This window comes from Delphinus delphis, chromosome 5 (assembly GCF_949987515.2).
Source record: "Delphinus delphis chromosome 5, mDelDel1.2, whole genome shotgun sequence".
Lineage (NCBI taxonomy): Eukaryota > Metazoa > Chordata > Mammalia > Artiodactyla > Delphinidae > Delphinus > Delphinus delphis.
In genome coordinates, this window is record NC_082687.1 from 9,749,253 (window position 1) to 9,770,267 (window position 21,015).

The following is a 21,015-nucleotide window of genomic DNA, read 5'->3' on the forward strand; positions in this document are numbered from 1 at the left end:
AATTCTTGCACTCAAACCAGTGCACATGGGCACCTTCAAAGTGAATCCTTAAAATGGTATTATAGATGGAGGAGAGAAGGTATAGTTGCACTTGGAAGTTAGGAATTTGAGACTAAAAATTCATCTAGAGGTCAGGCCTAACAGGGCTGATGATGTAGATATCACAGTAATGTACACTAAGATGGAAATTGAAGCTGTGAACGTGGGTTGTATATATAAAGGAGAGATTAGAGAAGGAGAAGGGGGTTGGAGTCAGAATTGGGGTGATAGAATAATATTGAGCAACTAAAAAGTTCAGAGAACCATCAAGAGAGTTCAATGATAACAAATGCAATGGAGATGAGATGTTTTGAAACAAAGAAGTTGGGCAGATTCTCCAGTGCTACAAGAAAAGCCTGTTAGGGTTGATGACTAGGAGGTCATTGGAGGCCTCTTGGGACACTAGTTTTTATCAAGTGACAGTTACAGAAAGCAGTGGAAATAGGGTGAATGAATGAGTGCAATGCCTATTTATAGTTTGGAGAGAGATTCCATTGGAGAGGGAAATCTTGAAGAATCACAAGGGAGATAAGATAGGTAATGAAGCTTGATATGGAGGCTATGGGAAGAAATAGATGGAAAACACTAGCGGAAAAAATAGTTATACAAAGGGAGACTAGGAAAAAAAAGAGATCGATGGAGACTTAGAAAACAAATTATGAAGTAAAGTGAAATTGGTAACAATCTCATTGATGGTCTCAGTGCTCAGTATAGTATGTGACTAAACCATCACTGTACTTTGTTGTGATGTTTTTACCAAACATCACATATACCACAATTAATAAATTCCCTAGAAACAAAGACTTAAAATTCAAATCCTGCTGTGAAAGAGATAAGCTACCAAAAATATAAATCATGCAAAATAAAACTGCCTGCCTATGCAGATACTTAATCAAAATGTACAACTTGTAATGTCATATCCTAAGTGAATGTAAAGAGGAAAGTGAATTTACTCTGTCAACTTGTGAAGTCTTCAAGTTTCCTCTTGTCCGTTTGCTCATCCTATGTTCTTTTCCTTCTGGCTGAAGACTTTTGCTTGAGTTCTTGCAGGTAGACAGTATCCACCTTCTCTTTTCACCCTTCCTTCATGCAAAATAAGAGCAGATTTCATAGTCAGTTTATAATAATAGTTAATATTTATTTAGCACTTACTGTGTCCCAGGCACTGTTCTAGTGGCTTAGACGTAATAAATCATTTATTTCTCCAACCAGCTCTGAGTTAGATTTTATTTTTATACAGATGTTCTCAGCATTTACATACTTGTTGTCAGATTAGCTGGTTGCATTTTACTATAATTAATTCAAACACAGTCACTATAATAATCACTTTTAAACTGTATGTAAAAATGAGAAATTAAAGGACTCCTTTTGTAAAATTGATTTTTTTAAGCAAGTAGAGAAATGTTGCATTGGATAGAAAGACTATCAATATCAGGTCTACGCTCCAGGTTCAGAAGGTAAAAAACAAACAAAGAGCTGCAGTATCTTGGAATGTGGAGTGTAGTGAAGTGGGAAAGACATACGTTGGTGAAGTTGTAGATGTAGAAGGTGTAAGCCATGTTTTCTCAGGCTGACCCGTTTTTTGACTTGGGAAGCTCAACCTTACCTATTTCCTCCCTGAGTGCAAAACAGAAGGGCTTGCTTTCCCTTTTTTCTGTTCTCATATTGAAAGATTGATATTTTACGTATTTACATATTTTATGCATTCTGGCATAATAAAGTCTCATGTTCCATTAATATTTAATGATTGTAATAGCATAATCTGTAAATATATGAATATATATTTCTCTTATCACTTCTACATCTGATAATGACATTTTGGACAAATAAGTATTTAATTAAAATGAGTTCTTAATGCTTGTATTTCTCCTTTTGTTTGTAAAAGTTAAACAGTGCATTGTATATTTCGATTGGAAAAATCTTCTAAAACTTATCCTTTATTTAAGTGAGAGTGCCAGTACCCTAAACAGTATTCTAGTAGTCTGAAAAAAAAGCCAAGACATCAAAACCCTAACAGTGGTAGGAAGTGACTTGAGCAGTGACAGGAAGAGTCCAATGAGTCATAAATAAACTAAATTAATTCAGAAGCAGCAGGGTGCTGCAAAGATGTGGTTGCTACCTTTTGATCTGTGACAAGAAACAATTCCTTTTGTTCTTCTGTGGTATATAAGGATAGCCTCATGTGATTTTTGTCTGTTGAATTTATAATATTCAGTATTTGAATATGAAAGTAAGAAGGACTATGTTCTTAAAAAATGGTGGATTAGAGTTATGTCAGGAACAGTGGCTTAGATAAGCGTGTTAATATTTCAGGTCACTAGATCACCACTTAACTGAATCTGAAACAGTTTATGTCTTTGCCCAGGGAGTAAGAAACTAAGGAAATTATTCAGATATGTCACAATTCAAGATTATTTTTATTCATGTGTTTGGATTTATTATATTTTTATGTATTTCAAGAGAAGCATATGATTATTTTCAAGTTTTGTGCCTTTTAGGGATGGCTGTGTACTCACATTCAAATAAAATCATCTTTAAATTTGTGCTTTCTCATACATCATTAATGAAGTATTTTGTGACATATTTAGTTTATGATGCCAAATTTAGTCGTGTTGTTAAAGACAGGTAAATGTGATAAATTAGTTTTTAATGTACTAAATAGAGATAATAAAATATTTCTTAATAATTATATTTGGCAGTTGAGTGAATAGCTTTTGTAGAAAGAGAACAACATTCTTAATTGACTCAGAATGTATTCATTTTAACTTCCTAGGCTTCAGATTTGGTTTACTTTGTGCATCTGTCTGCTATAATTATTCTTTCTGTACTGATGAAAATATGGGGGAAATTATATTTTTACTTTTGATCAAAGAATTTAATAGTTCCTTCTATCAGTGCATAGAGAAATAAAGAGGACTTCAACTTTTAGTTCATAAATCTCCAGTTTTTCTACATATTATTGATAATTCATACTGATTAAATATTTGCTTTCTATCTAAAACTTTTCTAGATACCTTACATGTATTATCTAGTTTAATTCACAACGTGACAAGAAGTGTTTTCTATTATTATTCCTATTTTACAATGAGATATCTGAGAGAGAGGAAGTTTAGGTCACTTTACTGAGCCCACCCAGATGATAAGGGAAGGAGGCCTAGATTATTGTAAATTCTTCAACTTTACTTATCCCAAATTTGCCACCCAAAGAAGGTTAGTACCATTAAGTTAATGGTCATTTGAGAACCTCATCATATCACCTGACTTTTTGGATTTGTAAGTAATAAAGTGGGAATGAAAATAGGGTGTGAAAGTATATTCAGTATGAATGCTTCCTTTGTTGGCCTTGACATTCTGGAAAGGAGAGCATTTCTTTTGAAATTTTTGAAAATGTCTAGCCATTTCTGCTGAACATACCCTTTGGCAAGGGATTGAATTTGGATGCACTTTATTTCACTTTCAGAGCTGCATATGTGCTGCTGTCATGGTTTATGTTTGTCAGGGGCTGACAAGCACTTTTAAGATGTCACACGTCAACAAGAGGCTATCGGCACTTGTGATTGCTTCCTGAATTACTACCCTCTATTAACCTAATGGTTCTCAAACTTTGCTTAGTAGCATTTCAGAAGCTACATGAAGGTATTCCTTAACATGAATTGAATTAGGACGATTTTTTAAAAATCACTTAGGAAAATAATAGCTACAATTTCCTAAATTCTTAAGGTTTAAAATATTTTTCTTCAAATTTTGGCTCCTACTATTGCTTGTCTATGGCAGAAACTATCCTTGCAGTTACATGACTATTTTGATACAAAAAATTTATATTCATTTATTTAAGGTATAGTGACAATCAAAATATTCGAGGAATAGTTGTAATTTTTTATCTTCAATGGTTGCTGGCTAAAGAAGAATTCCTACTTGGGTTGCTGGGCTAATAAGGTCTTCTTTTTGGTTATCAGGATAATGGATAGGGGTCTAAAGTAGCAGAGATGGTAGATTGAGTTACATAAGAAAGAACACACAGTTTACTGGGTATTTTAGATTATAGATAGTAATCTATAATCTAAAATAATAAGTTCAGAAATAGAGGAGGAAAATTAGAGGTAGTCTAGAATTCTTACAGAAATAGAAGGAGAAGAAATTGTGAAGCAGCTACTGTATGTTAAATGCAACTTTGTCTAAAGAGGTTTTTTTGTTGTTGTTGATAGTTTACTGTTTGTTGTATAGAAATCTAAATTCTCTCACTCACTCATTCCCTTATCCCATTCTCCACAATTACCTTTCGCTGCTTCTTGACAATTGGTAAAACTTGCATTCTTTTTGGATTTTCTTTTTTGAGTCTTTTAGACTTGGATTGGTGTTTTATGAATATACTAGCATACAGAGATAAACCATAAGGCACAATGATGAGGGTCAAAATAGTATTTGATGTGGTTTTTACCAAAACCACAAAGACATATAGGTGTTTCACAGCTTGAACACTTTGAAAACCAGCAATTACATCTTTCGTCCCCTGGATTCTAATCCTCAGCTCCAAGGCGGCATCCATGATCTACTTGGTACTGTTTGTGAGTATCTAGAATCCTGACCTTAGTGTAATGCTTATGTCTTGTCATTGGTAGAATATTCTCTGATGCCAGCTGTGCCAAAGATTGCTTCACTAAACCCAACCACCAGTTGTATACCTACACTTGGAAGTCAGTAAGGGACTATTTGTTTAAAACGTGCCTAAAACTCTTCTAAATGCTATAAGAATAGGAAAAAAAAATGACTTACGTTCCTAAGAATTTTAATCTCCTTGTTGGTTTGGTTATGGTTATGCCCAAAATGTTTAGTTTGGGAAATGTGGTGTGAATTGGAATTCCTGGAACTACACTAGTATTATCCTGTTAAGGACCCACTCCTTTGAGGATGGCTTAGAATTAAACTATCTTGGAAAGGAGAAGAAACTCCTGATAACTGTAATCAGATGTACAACAATAAATGAGAACTCTGACTTCATTGAGGCAAAGTTTATCTATTGAAGGAGACAGATATGTAAACAGATTATAATTGCATATTTCTATCATAATGGTATACAAATGTGGTAAATGCTAAAATAGGGGCTGCACAAGACATTAATAATCAGAGAGTTGTTTTAACCTTAAAGGGCTGGTTGACATAGGGAGCAAATCTGAATTGGGTTGAAAATTTTGTAGTGAAGACTGAGGCAAGGTGAGTTCAAGGAATAGAAATATAATTGAGAGGATAAAATAGAACGAGTGAAACCAGAGGATCATTAGTTCAATATTAAAATTTCTAGGGAAAGCCAGGTTAAAGCTGGAGATGTTGATTTCCAGAATTTAAGAATGAAGATTCAAGATATGAGTTCACAAGTATAACCCATATTACAAATAACAGGAAAATTAAAATAGCTACATATAGGAAAAATAAGTATGTGATCCTAGATTATAGAATAGTACACCATATACTTAGAACCTTGACATAGCAGTTTTTGGAACTAGGGCCCTTAAGGAGGTATTTTCTTTAAATCATTGAAAGTTTATAGCATTTTTTTAAATCACAGAATAATTCTTAGATTTTAACTCTCTAGCTACTGTCAGTCTAGGTGAAATGCATATATAAGTTTAAAGAATATATTTCAATTAAGCCTTCCTTTTTTGATTTGTAAAATAATTTTACAATAATAATCAGATGCAGTAAAAACAGATTTAAGGCAAAAGGACCTAATTGCATTAGTGTAGTCAAATTACAGGTATTTTTCTTGTAAATGTTAAAAGAATTCTAAAGCCTTTAAAACTTATTTAAAGGATCATCTTATACAAGTTGATGTAAATAGTGTATAATTAACCTATATAGTTGGTTTAATTAATTTACCAGTGTTTAATCAATTTAGGATGATGATATTCTTAGACTGAGGCCATATAATTTTTTAGGTAGGATTTTTTTTTTTTGTTTTAGTTTTTAATTCCTGAGACAGTTGCTGATTGGAAGCATCAATGTAGTGGAATTCTTAGACTTTAAAGAAACATAACCTTATGTTATCTTCTTATATATATTTATTATAATAGATAGTCATATAGATGATTTCACCTTGCATTATGAAACCAGGTAAAATAAAGTTAATCAATAAATTTTGGAGTCTCCATATTTCTCTGTATACTTGCAAATTCAAAGAATTGCAAAGATGCTAGATAATAAAGCAGTAACAAAGTTAATCATTTAAAGTATTTATGTTTTATTCTAAGTATATAATTACTTCCTAAATATATTTTTCAACCACAATCATTAGAAATGTATTGATTTTGAAGATATTATCACAGAGGTAAGAATATATGGTGGATTCAAGATATTTACAAGAATTTTGGCAATAAGCGTGTAAATTTGCATTTTATCAGTGGCTATCCACACAATGATGAATAGTCATTTATACAAAAAGATAATGAGAAAGACAGTTTGGGATAAGTTTAATTGAGATACGAGAAAAATAATTTACTCTCCGAAAGGAAAAGGGTATCATCTGAAAAACCATGGAGTTGCTATAAACCATCATGTTGCTGAAATGCATTAATTTATAGGTCTCTCTACACCACAGCAGAAGATTTAATGTGAAGCATGAGAGCAGCCTCTTTCATTCTCAGTACATACTTAACATTTCTTCCTTCCTCATTAGTTAACCTTTGTCTGTGTTTCCTTACTTGTTGGTTTCTGTGGGTATGAATCACTGCGTTCCTCTATGTATTTATCTAGTGTTTCTTTCATGTTTTATTCTTAGTTCTTAGCATAAACCCTTTTATTTAATTTTCCAGGCTGAATTTTCTATGACAATCCACTTGTGCTGGGCTCTCCTCTCCTTTCCTCTTCTCTCTTACCCTCCGTCTTCTCTCTGTCCCGATGATGTTTTTATCTCCCCTAGCCTCCAATCTGGTTCAGCTCCAACATTCTCTTTGACTCTCATTCACTTCCAGGTTCCTTTAAAGTTCCCAGATTTCCTCACAGTCCCAGCATCTTGGTTTCTGCCTAGTCACCTGCCCATCTCACTCTACTGAAATGTGTCTATTTCCAGTCAAAAGTGTCCAGAACTTTTCCCCTGGGAGACAGGTGGTGTATCTACAAAAAATTGACCTTATGCTAATGTTTCTATCTCAAAAATTAGATTTCTATAGAAACGGTACTTGGGCATCCAAACAGATTTAATACCTTCTGTTGTATTATGGATAAGGTTTATATTATTTTTGTCATTGTTGTTTTTCCCCTACAGACTAACTTATTGATATGTAGCCATGACTATGTGAAAAGAACCTTGAAGTATCTCTCTGTTCTCTAACCCTAGACATGCCTGACTTAATAGCTAACATTCTTTTACCATCTGCCTGGCACTAAACTCAGCAATTTTAAAATGTTTTTAAAATATTTAGATAAAGAAATCCCCCAGTTTCTTTTGAGTGTTTACTCAAACTAAAATCTCAAAAATATTGTTATTAAAAAGTTCCTTTTAAAACCTAACCTAAATGCCCATTGTGTCAATCTGCCCTCATGAAAACAGAATATTCCTAACTTAATGAGTTACTGCTGTTAAACACTCACTCAGCCTTCTGTTGCCTGCAGTACATTCTTTTCTTAAATACCTTTTTGTTCATACCCTTATTAATTTGGGTTTCTGTTGGTAATCTGCCAGTGTAACTTCCAAATAATAAAGATGTTTTAAGTTAAAAACACTTCAGAAGTGTTTCTTCACTTAGATACACATTCCACCTGTAAGTCCCTTGAAGTTGTTTTAATTATTATAGTGTGTGGGGATTAGTATATTGTAAGGAGATTACTAGACTTCATTACTTAGCACAGTGAGAGAGGGTGCACCATGAGAATACAGAGCAATAAATGTTTGAGTTGTACAATTAGAAGAGTTCTGGATAAACATGTTGTGTTCCAGCACCCTCTTTAAAACATAACTAATTTTTAGAGTACTACTTCATATATACTATTTGCTGTAAGGGATAGAGAATACAGAAAAAATGCAAGACATGATTTCCATTCTCAAGAATTCTATATTCATTTCAAAGAAGGGATGTGTTCATGTTTGTATACACGTTCTAGAGACTTATCTTAGCAGCAGCATTATTTTAATAATAAAGGCAGAGAAACTGAGGATCCAGTTTCTGGAAATCAAATGGTTACCAAAGGTTATACAGGTAGGAAGTGACAGAGATGAAATTCAAATTTGTCTGTCTGGGTGAGCAGGTTATGCTCTTTCTTCGTGTTAAATCAACTGGATAAAAAAAGAGATGATCACATGTGAAATAACATTGAATCCTTATGTGATCATGACTTTAACTGTTAGTATAGTCTCTAGTTGCTCTAGGAGAACTCAGGGAGTATTAAAGTAAACTGGAAAGGCTTCCTTTCATGGAAGAGATGAGAATTGAGTTGTATTTTGAAGTGGAGTAGGATAAACATACACAGGAAGAAAGATGAAATAGGAGGAGTTGCTTCAGAGGCAAGCTATTTGTGTAGTTCAAATGTAGAAACTAATAAGTAGAATTTTTCAGCTTATAATAGAAAGGCTCTTTTAACAATAGCTGAGAAATAAGGTTGGAAGGACATAATTGTAGTAGCTACATTGATCATGTACTAGTTATGGGTACAGTTAAATACTTTAAATATACTAATTCATTTAACCTGAAGAAAAACTACTATGTCAGAGAGTTACTGTAATTAATTCCAGTTTATGGATAAGAAAATGGTTGTGCAGAGAGGGGCTCTCAGGGGTGTGGGATAACATCCTCCTTCCAGGTCAGCCTCTGTCCAATGGCCATTGTTCAGGGTCTCAAACACAGAAACCCACTGCAGGGGCCAGTGTCACTATGGAAGAGCACAGGCCCCACGTAAAGAGATTGTTCTAAGGCAATTGTGGACACATAGGAAGGCCAGGACAGGCACCTGATTTTTTTTTCTTTTTATTCAAGTCAGAAACAACATACCTACATGATTAAACTATTTCCATTGGTAGAGCGGCTGATAGGTTTGTTTAATATCTAAAGTTACTCTGTAATCCTGAGTAAGGGGGCACAAAGAGGTGGGTATAGAAACATCTCCTAATAAGTGCTCTGAGATGCCTAGAAGGCCAGAATACTCATAGTATGAGGAATACAAAGATATAAGAATCATCTGCATGTGGTAGAAGTTTACAGCTAGTTTAAAGCATGAACCATACCAGAAGTCCATAATTAAGAATATAAACAAATGCCATTTGATGAACCAGATTTGCCCTCCAACTTGAAACAGCAAAAAGCAGACAAAATATATGCAACACCTGTTTTCAAGACACTGGACATCAGCCGCCAAAGAAAAATGGACCATAAACGTTTGAGAACAAATTAGGTGAGCCTTAAAATGTCCTCAGTCTTAGTGCCTTGAGAGTTTCCAAGTCTTGATGCATGGAGGGGAAACTCAGGGGGAGTCCAGTGAATGTTCTGTAATGAAGAGACAGAGTTGAGTGTCTGGGAAGACAGCAACGGCTAGAGATTGCAGGACATGGTATCGAATCCCTCAGGTATTCAGCTGAGAACTAAGTAGCAAATGTTTTTGACGAAACTACCTGAGGCCAGTAAAAGAACTAAAAAAGATAGAGGTAACAGTTCCTGATACTCACACAGGTCTAGAAATAGTACCTGTTCCCAATAGCCACATGCCTATTAGAATGACTACAATTAAAAGCCTGACATAACAAGTGTTACTGAGAATGTGGAACAACTGGAATCCTCATGCACCTCTGGTAGGAGTCTAAATTGGTGCCACCATTTTGGAATGCAGTTTGTTAGATTCTTAACAAGTCAAGGGCTTCCCTGGTGGCGCACTGGTTGAGAGTCTGCCTGCCGATGCAGGGGACGCGGGTTCGTGCCCCGGTCCGGGAAGATCCCACGTGCCGCGGAGCGGCTGGGTCCGTGAGCCGCGGCCGCTGCGCCTGCGCGTCCGGAGCCTGTGCTCTGCAATGGGAGAGGCCACAACAGTGCCAGGCCCACGTACCGCAAAAAAAAAAAAAAAAAAAAAAAAAAAATTAAACACATTTCTACTTACGACCTTTCTGTATTTCCATACATAAGTATTTACCCAAGAGAGATGGAAGCATATATTTATAAAGAGTTGTACACAAACATTCATAACAGTTTTAATTGAAAGAGCAGAAGCTGGGAACACAGTGAATGGCCATCAACAAGAAAATGGATAAACAAATTTTGGTGTACCCTCACAGTGGACTGTTACTAAGCAATACAAGGAATTGGGCCATTGATAACATGCTACAGTGTATCAGTGTGAATGGATATCACAATAATTGCACTGAGTGGAAAGAGCCAGATTAAAAATGTGTATAGTATATTATGTAATTTGTATAAAAATCTAGAAAATGAAAACAGTGCATAGTGATAAACATAAGATCATCACTTTCCTGGGGAAAGGGTGAGGTGTGCACTGGCCAGGAAGGATGGGAAGGAGAGATTGATTATATAAAGGATGAGGCAACTTTTAGAGATGATAGATATGTTCATTGTCTTGATTGTGGTGATGGTTTCATAAGTGCATACACATGCCAAAACTTACCAATTACTACAACTTAAATATGTGCAGATTACTGTGTCAGTTATCTCTCCAAAAGCTAAAAAAAAAGGTTATAAGCAAATGATATTTGGCAAATGAAGGATAGACACAGTAGGTGCAATAGTTATGTAGAAGAGTGTGTGAGAGAAATAGAGAATATAAATCACCTTCAACTAAGAAAAGCTATACAAAGGAGGTGAGGTATGTGTTAGGACTAAAAATTAAACATTTTGGTAGGTAGATGAAAGATGAATGGGGATGTGTTCAATATAAATAGTGTCATCAAAGTGGAAAAAATCATGGAATTTTCATAGGTTGAATAGGCTATGATCTCAACTAGAGTAATCCCAACTGGCAATAGAGGTGGACAAAGTGGGGAAATGGGTTGGAACTTTTGAATGACAGAAAAAGGAGTTTTTATCAAAATGGATAAGCCCTCTGAGGGAAGGAGCTTGTTGCCAGAAAAGCAAAGGGCACCAAACCAAGTCTGCAGAAGAACTGGTTAAGTAAATTCAGGAAAAAAAATAGTTATAAAGATTTTTTAAAGGAGTGTACATAGAGGAGCATGCAGTCATCACAATATTAAAGAGGCCATTTGGTAAAAGAGCTTCAGAAACAAGGATACATTTTTTGAAACATTGGAAGAGAAGTTCTAGAGAAGAGGAGGAATGAAAGGTCCATGGCTTTAGCAATGAGAAGATGTTAGTTTCTTAAATAAACACAATGAATGGGTCTCTACTAGAAACTCTGTTGAACATATCCCATTATCCAAGAGGTCTTATATCACAGAGAAAAACTGCCCTGTTGAGGTTGGTGATTTCTGTGAGGGGAATTTGTGGAGGGCAAATTTAGCCTGATACTTTTCCCATAAAATGTTGGCTTACTTTGGGACCTACTGTGGGTATCTAGAAACTCCGAGGACTCCTAGAACCATTCCAACTATTGTTAACATTGTGATCCAAAATTGTTTTGGCATCTCGGAATGAGGACTATCTTGGAGACCTTAAAATTAGGAGGGACACAGATTTCCCCTTTTGGGTTTCGGTGGGAACCAGGCAATCCTGAAGAGTATAATAAATAAAATGTAGTTTAGGACACTGTGTTGTTCTCTGGGTACAAATGAGTTAGGTTGCTGCTGTATGTCACCTTTTTATGTCATAATAGAACAACCTGCTGTTGATAAATGAGTAAGCATTACGTTAGGAGCAAAATGTGAGCAGAGATTGCAAAGTTGTATTGGTACATGAAGCAAGGATACAGAGCTGAAGTGACAGGCTTAACCAGCAGTACCTTGAAAGTGCTTGCTGGCAGCATTTACCATGGTCTTTTCAGATAAACTGTGCATCCAGCACACATGGAGAATGACAAGATCGTGACTATCACCTCTGAGCATGAATCATGTTAGATATATGCTCAGCTATCAAAGATCAGTTCATTTAAAAATAAGCCGTATTTTCCTGTAGTTGCAGGGCAAGAGAAGAGAAAATAGTTTATAAAGGGAATGAAGATGTTGATCTCTGACAGCCGATCTCTTCAGTCTAAGGGAAAACATTAGCTATAGCAGCAGTGGCAACAAACTTAACAATTTCCCTTTTTATTTGAAAGGTTCCTTGGACATTTAAAGCGCTTTTACCATAGGATGAATGAACTAGGCTTTTGGTTTCATCTCCACATCTCTAATCAAGAGTGGGTGGCCTCTGTTTGAGGAGTCAGATCATCATTTCAGATGTTGAGAATACTGTTGATGAAGTATTAGAGACTTTTCTATGAATATGTTATAGGTATTACCAAAGTAGTCAGCGAGACTCATTCACTCTTATTTCTATCATATCTCTTCACACAAACCTCCTCAAAACATCACCTGTCTTCACCCCTGAAAAAAATCACTCTGATGTTGAGGGCTAAATCCATCCCTGGATTTGTAAGCCTAGAATCAAGGGAGCTATTATTGCTTTTTTTTTTTTTAACAAGACTAGCTCTTTTTGCACATTTTTCATTATAAACTGTGCTGAAAGCATAAGGTTTTGCATATCAAGTCATAAAATATGTTATGTTTCAAGAATGAACAGTTCTGGTTATTCTGGCCATGCTCTGTTTACATGATCAGAGCAGGTATGGCAAGTGCACCGATTGTGTAGATGGAAATCTGGAGGACTAAATTTTTTGGAATGCATTATTTTATGTTGAAAGTAAATTTTTTGTGTGTTTGAATCTAAAATGCAGCAATTTAGTATAATTGACTGAATTTAGACACAAAAAGGAAAGTATTCCTAGGATTTCTGCAGAATTGGCATTTCAGAATTTTTTTGCTTTAAAATAAAGGTTATTGAAATTACAGTAAAAATATAAAAAAATACAGTAACTAGCAGGACAATTAGACAGCTTTCATAAATGGAAACAATTTGTCTCTAACAGAAAATATTTTTTTTCTATTTCTGCTACCCCCTCCTGTCTTTTAGGTCCGTGTTCTAATTAGGAACTTTATGTTGGCTTTTTTGAAAGATCAAATATTTGATGTTAATTTTTGTTTGAAGTAGTGAAGGCTTTGCTAGAAAACTGTGAGCTCAAAATGTGGTATTTATTATAGTATTATGTGTCCTTACTGAGGAAAATTGAATGTAAATAAGTGTTAATGAGTGTCCTGTGTGTCCTATAAAGAATAATTCATTCCCACTCAGTAAATGAGAAAAGCCAGAGATGCACTATGATAAACAGTACCAAATGTGCATGCTGGACTTATGACAACAATAGTGTAGGCACAATAATAAATCCTTGAAAGACTATTGTAATTCTTCTGAGACTTATGGAATGATCATTTTGATCCTAGGGAGAGAAGTTTGGGGTGATTAAATTATGTGCATAATTTTTAAGAGGGTTTATATTTTTCTAAGGAAATTCTTTATGATCTGTTTTCCAAACGTGAACTTATTTTGCTATATGGATAAATAGTAGCCTTTGAAACTGGCTAAATAAGCACTGAATGCTCAGGGTTGTTTTTTCTCATCATTTATACTGATGGAGAAACTTTCACACACTAGCACACACACAAACATGCAACACACACTGACATCCTCAGGGAGATTTTTTTTTTTTAGTTTCCTGTAGATTCTGAAGTCTTTCTAGTGATGCTGGTGTAAGCAGTTATTCCTGTTAGTTTTACACAGCTATTGCTTTGTGTTATAAAAAAATATTGGACCTGCTATATAAAAATAAGTAAGTAAAATAAAATTCAAATTAAAAAAAAAAAGAAAATATTGAGGGGTTGGCCAAAAAATTCGTTTGGGTTTTCCATGTGATGTTATGGAAAAACCCAAATGAACTTTTCGGCCAACCCACTAGTACTCTGGAACACTGTAGGAACAATCAGACCAAGTGATCAATTTTCTTTTCTTGAAGAAAATATTTGAGTGAAAGCCTTTGACATGGTATGTTTAGAGGAAAAAGTAAAGAAAATAGATATAGCCCAGAGATAAGCTAAGAGTAACATCTGGAGTAAATAGATAATTTGAAAAGAATGAAAGTTATCTACCTGCATGTCCCCAACCTGTACAAGATATTTTCTGAGGTATAACCAAAAGTATTTTAACAGTTTTCCTATGAGCAGTTCTAATCATGGATGTCCAGTAACTTCCTCTGAATTGTTCTTACATAGTCTAATTGCTGTTTTTTTTTTTTTTTTTTTTTTTGCGATACGCGGGCCTCTCACTGTTGCGGCCTCTCCCGTTGCGGAGCACAGTCTCCGGACACACAGGCTCAGCGGCCATGGCTCACGGGCCCAGCCACTCTGCGGCATGTGGGATCTTCCCAGACCGGGGCACGAACCCGCGTCCCCTGCATCGGCAGGCGGACTCTCAACCACTGCGCCACCAGGGAAGCCCCTAATTGCTGTTTTTATAAGAAATTATTTCCTAATGTTTAACCTAGCTTTCCTTTATCCACTTTAACTCCATTATTTCTAGCTGGTGTAATCACAAACACACTAACAAGCCTTTCATGGTTTTGTTTCTCCACAAATCTGAAACCTTCATTGTTTTGTATCTTTGTCATTTTTTAGAAGGCATATCTAAAATAAATACGCAAAATACTATCCTATCAAGTTAGAAAAGTTGAAGCACCTCTAATGTATGATTTAAAGAAAAGAGAGAGGAAAAATGTTAAATTAGGCTGAATTTCCTTATGACTACTAAACATTTTTCCCATGAATGTATTTGGTTTTCTAAAACAGGAAAGTCATTGGAGATATACTAATATTATATTCTGTTTTTGGTTTTGTTACATTTAGTGGAGAAAACTGAAGATAGTTTTAGACATTTTACAAGTCTTTTAATTGTGTTGGCTTTAAACTTGGAACAAACTTTCAGAGTTTATATTTTTTATAGCTGGAACAAAGTTTTTTAAATACATAAGACAACTCTAAAAATTAAGAGTAAAGAGATAATTTATCTCCTTCCTAAGACTCTTCCCTCTGTGTCCTCACTATTAGGAGTGAGCCACCTTCTTAAAAATCCTGTTTTGAATCTCTGTTTTAGTACATTCTCTCTTTCAGTCACCTACCCTCTCACCATCTCAGTCTGACCCACCAGCATCATCCCCATTAAGGGTTGAGAAACTTAGAAAAGAAATATATAGGTATTCAGTAAGCATTCATGGATTTGATAACAAATAACACTTAACAGTGAACACCATCATATAAATGAAAAGTGGCTGTGACTGCAGGTGGAGAGCTAGATTACATGGGTTTGAATAGTTATTCTACCATTGCACAAGCTAACGACTTTTGTGCAAGTTACTTAACCTCTCTGTGCCTCAATGTGTTGTCTACAAGTTGAGTATAACAGTAATCTCTACTTCATGTGTTGTTGTGAGGATCAAATGAATCAATATTTACAAAAGCACTTAGAAAATTTCCTGGCACAGAGTAAGCACTTACTCATAATTATCTAGTGGTGGTAGTAATAGTAATTCATAGACAATGTGATTTATTTTTTCACCAAGTGAAAGAATATGGGCAATGTGATATACAAAAGTGAGTGAAATTTTGATACATGCTGCAGCATGGATGAAAGTTAAACACACTCTTCTAAAGGCAATAAGCCAGACACAAAAGCCATCAATATCTCTTTCCCTATCTTCTTCCATCTTTGCTTTCTCTATCTTTCTGCAACCCATCTCAAGAGAAAAATGGAAGGAAAAGGGAAGGGTATGGAGAATATTTAAGAAAGAAGCAGGAGAAAGAAGGAAGAGAAAAAGCAAAATAGTGAGGCAGAGGAAGAGGTGCAGGAGAGGGGGTTCATCTGCCTTTTCTGTGGCTTCAAAGAACTCTTCAGTTTTATTTCCCTTGATTGAAACTTCAAAAGGCAAATTTTGACTAAAAAAATTAAATTTCCCAGTAATTTTAGTCCTCACCAATATATGAATTGGAAGACGCTGTGATAGCTTCCAGATTTACTGACAAAAGAAAGATTCTGGACTGGTACAGAAGACAGAGCTGGTGGTCAGCTGACTGCCTTTATCTGTCCTTCTCTACTTCTCCCAGTCTTCTGAAAGAAAGGCACATTCCATAAAGGAAGTCATTTGGTGAACATCTAAGAGTTGGATTGAGAAAGATTGGGGGTTGAAATCACAGGATTTGGGATAAAATAAGGGGTCATGTGACAGTAACTGGTTATTTGTTTATAGAGTCTCTGTGCACAGAATATCTTAAACAAACCGGTTAATTTGCCTAGAGGAAAAGAAGGATGATGATGGTTAGGCATTTTGGAGATAAAAGATTTCCTACATTAGCGTTAGAAAAAAATCCTAAAGCTGACTTTAGTTATGTACCACAAATAAATCGTTTTGTTTCATATTTTTTCTTTGAATTTGAGGTGCAGTTGAGTTGTCTTTGCCTGATTATTATTAAATTTGACTTCTTGTACTTTAGAAAATAAGGGTTATGGTTTTAAAACATTAAGAATATATTTGCCTTTAACTTGATTCACTTGACCTAAAAGAAATAGAAATCAGATTATCTATGATTATGATGAATAGGATTTTCTAGGAAGTGAAATTGGTTCAGTCAGAGCAATTATTGTTTTTCATTGTTGTCAGCCCAGAAGAGGTAGAGCCAGTCTTTCTGCTATTCTTTGCAGACGCCTCTCAGATATTATAGTCAATTTTCCTTACCCAGAGGTGAAGGAGGCATTTCAGGATAAATTGTTAAACTATCAGAGGGTTACATGTGGATAACGATGAGAGTCTTTGGTAAAAATCACAATGTCTGAAGCAAATTTCAGGAAAGGAATTGACAAAGCTTTTCTTATTTAAGCAATTGCATATGATCGAGTATCATTGTATAATTTTTAGTAAAACTTGTTTTCCTCCATTTTGGAAAGGAGGATTTGAGGAACCAGTATAAGCTCAGAGGAAAGATGGACTTAAAAAAAAATGTTTAAGACCTTATTTTTATTTTATTTTTTTTGCGGTACGCGGGCCTCTCACTGTTGTGGCCTCTCCCATTGCGGAGCACAGGCTCCAGACGCGCAGGCTCAGCGGCCATGGCTCACGGGCCCAGCTGCTCCGTGGCATGTGGGATCTTCCTGGACCGGGGCACGAACCCGTGTCCCCTGCATCGACAGGCGGACTCTCAACCACTGCGCCACCAGGGAAGCCCAAGACCTTATTTTTTTAAGAGCAGATTTAGGTTTACAATAAAATTGAGAGGAAGATACAGAGATTTCCCATATGCTGTCTGCCCCCCCCCACATGTATAGCTTCTCCATTATCAACATAACTCACCAAATTGTACATTTTTTATCAAGGATGAACTTATATTGACATCAGTCATAATCACCCAGAGTCTGTACTTTACCTAAGAGGTCACTCTTGGTGTTTGCATATTCAGTGGGTTTAGGCAAATGTGTAGTGACATATATCTATCAGTATAATATCATACAGAGTATTTTCACCACCCTAAAAATCCTATGTGCTCTGCTTATCAATCACTCCTGCCTGGCAACCACTGATTTTTTATGGTCTTAATAGTTTTGCCTTTCCCAGAATGTCATAAAGTTGGAATCTTACAGTATACAGCCTTCTCAGATTGGCATCTTTCACTTAAGAATAGAAAGATTGACTTTTGAAAAAGTAAATATACACCTGACACTTTGATGAAATATACACTTAATACCCTGTCCTGAAAGAAAATTACATTCATCACTGACATGAATGGAAGAACATGTTCAAAAATGGGTTTAATAAGAGAAAGTATTAACTTTTTTCTACTGATGTTTACTTTTTAAAAACTATATTTAATTAAATTATATTTGATTTTAAATAAATTATTGCTGAAATGAAGGTAATCCATTTATAGTTAAACAGAAAAAAAAGAACTTTATTTTTAAATACTCCTCTCCCCTTTCTCCAAATTTTATGTCCTCAGTTTTCTTAGTTGGTATAATAGTAAAAGGAAAACATAAAACAGGAGTTTCCTATACATTATCATTCTGAAATAGGGAACTTCTGAAAAATTATTGGTGGATCTCAAGGAAAAGTTCGAATTATGACATGTAAGATGATGCTGAATCAAATATTCAGAATTCTTTATAAGCAGAATTACAAATTAGACGGTTTGTCTTAATTTTCCTTGTTAGATTTGCTTTCCAATTGTATATTTCCTTTGGCCCTGTGACCTCCAACACACACACACACACACACACACACACACACACACACACACACACACACACACACACACACAGAGGCACACACACGTGCACACACACACGATTTACCCTGTGTCCTGTCTCAACCATATAGCCATCTATTAGTATCCCTACTATCCCATTAGTAGGGATAATAACTAATGTCTTACTATGGGTGTAAACTGATAATGGTTTAGGTACTGTCAAAGAAAAGCCAGAGCTGGAACAGTAGTTAAATTGGTAAAAAACAGATTCTATTCAGATCTGTTGCAATAGGGGGAAGGAGATGGCAGTGTAGAACTAGGCTCCATTCTGAATACTGCAAGGAAAAGTGGGGACTTACAGCCAAGGAATGGAGTGGTCGTCAGTGCGTGGAAAGTTGCTAAGAGGAAACATCAGGGGCTAGGGGATCTGGCTAAACTGTTAAAATAGGAGTCTTGCTGATCAGGCCAGAATGATCAGACATCACCGGTGAGGGGGATGGTAGAAGATGAGGAACTTCATTAGATATTGAGGGTGATCAGATACCAAGGGTGGGGATTCCGATTTAGCAGAAATCTTGATGAAACTGGATTTTATAAGGAAGTGTGCAGATGGACCTATGAGAAGATTCAGGAGTCTGACTAAAGTTGGCTTAAGCAAAGAATCTTTGTCAGTACAAAGCCTATGATGATTTCTTTGCATTATATAGGAGAAGTGTGGAGAAGTTGGAAAGTGAGAATGGAATGATAATCTCATAGTGCAGTTAACTCTGGGTGAAAACCTTTCAAAATCACTTGATTTGGCAAGATTCCTTGCCAAGGGGGTCAGTGCTGTTCTCCCACTACATGTGTATGGGCACGTGCACACACACACACACACACACACCGCACAGAGGCACATGATAGTGGAATGAATAATGAATTATGAACTTCTGAAAAGGTATTCATCCAGCTGAACAACTGTTCTGACTTGAGCATTTTCACTACTAGATTTTTTTAACCCTCAAAGGTAGCCTTTGCCAAGCTTTAAATGTTTCATGAGGGCAACGCTAGAAATTATTGTAAATTAAGTTCTCTTCTGTTGTCACAGTGGGGCAATGTCAAGAACCAATTCATTTTACTGCAAATCATATATTTGAAGGATGTTTTCACAAACACTTGAATGAAACTTCCTCTTCAGGGTAGTCGTTTATTAATTTGAGAAACTGTATTTAGATTGTATCTGTATGATACCAAGTTGCCAGGTAAAGATGGACAAATCATTAAATAATGCTATAAAATTGTAAAATTGTATGTGTTATTTGTACTCCCTCTAGGAAAAGAACACAGTATTTTTTATAGTTTTCTTTTTAGATGTTGGGGGTAGGAGTTTATTAATTAACTAATTTATTTTTGCTGTATTGGGTCTTAGTTTCTGTGCGAGGGCTTTCTCTAGTTGCGGCGAGTGGGAGCCACTCTTCATCGCGGTGCGCGGGCCTCTCGCTATCGCGGCCTCTCTTGTTGCGGAGCACAGACTCCAGAAGCGCAGGCTCAGTAGTTGTGGCTCACGGGCCTAGTTGCTCCGTGGCATATGGGATCCTCCCACACCAGGGCTCGAACCCGTGTCCCCTGCATTAGCAGGCAGATTCTCAACCACTGCACCACCAGGGAAGCCCAGAACACAGTATTTTGAGGAGCATTATAACACACATCTGAGTGGAAATATGTCCCCAGTGGCTTCTTTGTGCCTGAAATATCCAGCACTAGTCTAGAAATGGCATATAGGAGTGGAAATTCTGTTAAATCTCTTGAAACCAGTAAGACATTTAGCCATGCCTATAAAGTAACATGTTTGTGCATATTTGATTATTATATTAGTTGATTGTCACATTAGAAGGTAGAAAACAGAGCACTGAGGGAATAAGACAGGGGACGTGAGGCTTTCATTTGAAGCAAAACACAGTACTAGCCAATCCTAAAGCATATTGATCTATGTTAGGAACCCCTGTTGGGAGTTGGCCAGGAACAGATTTCCAAGTAATATCAAAATGATTTGTGGAGATGGTTCAAGATCTAACTTTGACTTCTTAAATTATTTTTTTTAGAGAGTAAGTACTCGTTATACTCAGATGTATATTTATTTAAAGATAATATTGAAGTGTGGGGATTAGAGGAACTTGACAATAGAACCTTCTGACAAATAATATTCTGAAGAGACAGTGGGATGAACTGAAGACTTAGTATTTTGTTGAAGCTTTTTATTAATTGAGTAAAAGTGAAAGATTTCTATGCTTTTAACATCTAGCTCTAATGAATGGCTAGAAAAGTCGAAACTGTAAAATTGTTCTGAACCCAAGCAGGTAAAATTCTTGCTTTGCCTGCCAAAGGTTTGACATACCTGATTCAGTTTTTGGACTCCTAGGATGAGAAGTGTGAACAGTGAAAAGGAATCACAGTGTGGCGATCTGTCTTTTCTGTGCAGTTGGGTGGCGCAGTGTGAAGGCAGAGAGGGGGAGGGGAGGAAGCAGGAATGAGCAATGGAAACGAGACTTTTGCCGCTTAAAAGAATGATGTGCTTTCCAGTCTAGACTGAAATAATACTTTAGTTACTGTTGTAGTTCTGGATTTTTCACATAGTTTGGAACAGAAGAAACAGCAGTTCTTATTTCTGTGCCACAAATTCCTTATTCTCTAGGCTGTGACGTAAATTTGAAGTTACTTGGCCTAGGGAGTAGGAGTAA

The 21,015-nt window shown here is 35.9% G+C and overlaps 1 protein-coding gene across 4 annotated transcripts in view; it reads left to right on the plus strand.

The window, feature by feature from the left end:
• CCSER1 (coiled-coil serine rich protein 1) overlaps positions 1–21,015 on the plus strand; it is a 926,333-nt gene that overhangs the window by 27,849 nt on the left and 877,469 nt on the right. The gene's annotated exons all lie outside the window — the stretch shown is intronic.